Source organism: Penaeus japonicus, unplaced genomic scaffold (genome assembly GCF_977035675.1).
Source record: "Penaeus japonicus unplaced genomic scaffold, GWHDUDI00000001_assembly GWHDUDI00000019, whole genome shotgun sequence".
Taxonomy (NCBI): Eukaryota; Metazoa; Arthropoda; class Malacostraca; order Decapoda; family Penaeidae; genus Penaeus; species Penaeus japonicus.
The window spans coordinates 19,139,262-19,142,241 of NW_028234421.1; the positions used below are offsets into that span (position 1 = coordinate 19,139,262).

The 2,980-nt window shown below is 34.0% G+C and overlaps 1 protein-coding gene across 3 annotated transcripts in view; it reads left to right on the forward strand.

Moving 5' to 3' along the window:
* The window catches only part of Pgant35A (polypeptide N-acetylgalactosaminyltransferase 35A), a 37,418-nt gene extending 34,859 nt beyond the window's left edge, over positions 1-2,559 (forward strand). For 2 of the 3 annotated variants that reach the window (XM_086547490.1, XM_043037576.2), the window contains exon 13: positions 1-1,325. This exon is cut by the window's left edge and continues 859 nt beyond it. The gene's annotated coding sequence lies outside the window, so the exon portion shown is untranslated. The other variant, XM_043037575.2, reaches the window with a different exon arrangement.
* Positions 2,560-2,980: the final 421 nt, after the last annotated feature.

A 2,980-nucleotide genomic window follows, 5' to 3' on the forward strand; every position in this document is an offset into this window, starting at 1 on the left:
CCAGGTGATAGTGAGGAAGGGGCACCAAGAGGGAGGACAAGTGAATGTGCTTATAGTCATGCCTCACTCTCTTCTCCTCAGCTTCCACTAGGTTCTTCTCCCTCTCCTGACAGGGGTGTTAGTCTGTCCCTACTTGTTTTAGTGCTTTCAGTTTTTTTTTGTTTCTTTTACTTCCATGCTCCAGGGTTGATTCAAGGCTGAGATGTCGGTGAAGCAATAATTTCCAACCTGAGCGAATCAAAACATCCTCATTTTCTTTTACATGTCCTGTTGCTTGGTCCCCTTCCACTTGACTTTCCATTCGTGGCATAGATAAGCAGTGATTACCCTACTTCAGGTGTTTCCCTGGTGTGTTTGGAATTTGCCTCATTTCAGCTGTGAGAACCATAATTCTAAAATAACTTTTTGAGAAAAATAATTGGTGCCATAAATAATATTAGTGTAATGATATAAAAGACCCATTACCCCCACTACAGCACAAATTTCTGTAGGCCTGTGATAGGCCCATGACAAACAGACTGCTTTCAGGCTTTCAGATTAGGAAAGAAATATTGTCACAAATGGATACTTCACTGATTTTTTTTTTTTTTCCGGACCTAAAATTTTATCCTAAGGTGAAAATATTAGTTAAACAAGTCCATTTCATTTGTTAGTGTGGCTTGTCGTATTAACAATCTGATACCTGCAATTCTCTGCTGAAGGGTGTTTAAAAAGTCACAAAATGTAATATTTTTCTGACAAGTTTATTGAATATTCTTATATTTTTGTATTAAATATCTGTTATACTTCATTTTGATACTGTAAAAAAGAAAGAAAAAAAATAAGACTGCAGTTCAGGAGTTAGAATGATGCTGCTGTTTAAGTCACATGCTTTTCTAAGCACCAGCATTCTTCAGATTGTATCTTCTCAAACAGTACATAAGGTTGCATTTGTGGTCACATCTCCTCTTTTCATACGACCAAAAAGGGAGTTCACCCTTTCATGAGGCCAAAACCGCCCCATTGTTATTGGGTAATAAGTCTTCTCATATTTTTATTTAGGGAAAGTGAGAAACTTGATTATATATACTGTTTATATGTGTAAAAAAAATTATACAGCAAAAAATATACACAAATTACCTCAAAGGACAGTGAGATTTGAAATTTGTTTGATTATTATCAGTCTCTGCCTATGCCTGCTGTTCTTTGTATTTTCAGACAATGTATGCGGCTCCACAGTTACAAAATGGTTATAAACAAAGGTTGTCTTTTTCTGATTTACAAGTTGTATTCAATTTTCTTGTGGGGAGTTACAGAGAAGAAGAAAATGAACATATATATTTTTTTTTCTCTCTCTCTCTATTTTTTAATGTAATATCTAAACCATTATATTTTTCATTGTCTAATGAGTGACTTTATTTTGATAACTAGTACAAAGGTGTGTGTTTTTCTTTTTTTTTTTTTCTTTTTTTTTTTTTTTTTACAGGTAATGTTTTTTTTTATTTTTTTTTTTTTTCTAACCATGTGATATTTATATGTAAAATGTTCCTTTTTATAATTTAGGGTTTATGTACCAGTAGTTATATTTACATATCTACCATTATGCAAATAGTTCACAATTTTATTACACAAATAGATACATATCTTATATGAGATTATATAACAGAAATAGATAAATATAAGTGTAAAGACATAGTTCCCAACTTTTTCACCAAGGACTCTTGCTTGAATTGATTTTCCGATAGGCCCCAGGGTTTTGAATGGTCTGTCTACCCAACAAGCTGTTTTTATTGACCCTCTAAAGGGACAGAAAACTATTTAGGGACTCCCACCAAAACTTGCTGACTTGAACAGCCTGCCACGAAACTTTGAAAGAGTGATCTCCAAACCCAGCAATAACAGATGGCATCTCTACTTGTCTTGGTGAAGGTAGGCACGAATTCAGATGACAATGGAATCTGCTCTTTGTTCTGTGTACTGTATGGCTCTAATGACATTAGTTCTCAAGCAACAGCCTTACAGAATCTGCCTAAACTTGACCTATTGATGCTTTTATTGAGGAACAATAATTAGCTTTTCCAGAATCAAAGATAAGGGGGGAAAAAAACACTGTCCCTGCTTTTCTTTTCTTTTTTCTTCTTCTTTTCTTTTAATCTCGAGTGGGCAACCTTGATATTGATCATACTGCAGGGGCTAGTGTGATCCAGTTCTTTACTGATGCCATTGGATTAAGGGGTTAAATAACAAAAAACTTGTTTTTGCACTTTAAATTCTCAATTAAAAGTAGAGGTAACTAAGTATGCAGTTAGATGAACAAGTAATTATACATTTTTCAGTGGGGCCTCTTGAAATTTTTGTAGGTGACTCGCAGACATCCAGTGCTACCTATATAAACACTCTGGAATTCAGATACTCTAGGCTGGGAACCATTTGTATAGGGTAATGTTTCTTATATAAGTTTACAATTTTTTTGGTATTTTATGCGTCCAGTCCTTTATGTTTCCATTTTTTTATATCACTTCCCCCTTTTTTTTACTCTTGATATTAAATGTTATTCTGCTAATAAATCTTGTGAATGTTTTTTCCTTTGTTTTTTACATCTTTAAAAAGCATTTAAAGATTCATGTTGCAAGTAGCATCATTACTAATATACTTTGTGTAACATATGTTTTGTAATTGTGTGGAAGTAATAGCTTTAGCCAAGGATTATTCCTACAAGTTTATAGTGTCTGTAACCTTGGACTGGATATGAGAATTGCATTCTAGCCCATGTCTTCCTGTCAAGAAGAAATTTAAAAAATTATTTGTCTGGTTAAAAGAAATATTCTTTCTCTAATTCATGTAGAGCCTGTGGATCCAAACTAAAGCATGACTCTTGCCAACTGCCATTTTTAAGTGGAAACGAGTTCACCGCTCTGGATCACGATTTCTGTGTTTGCCCTTAAGAATCGTGTAAAGCTATTAACCCGTTGTTTGTATGGTGTTCAAGATTTCATTCCAA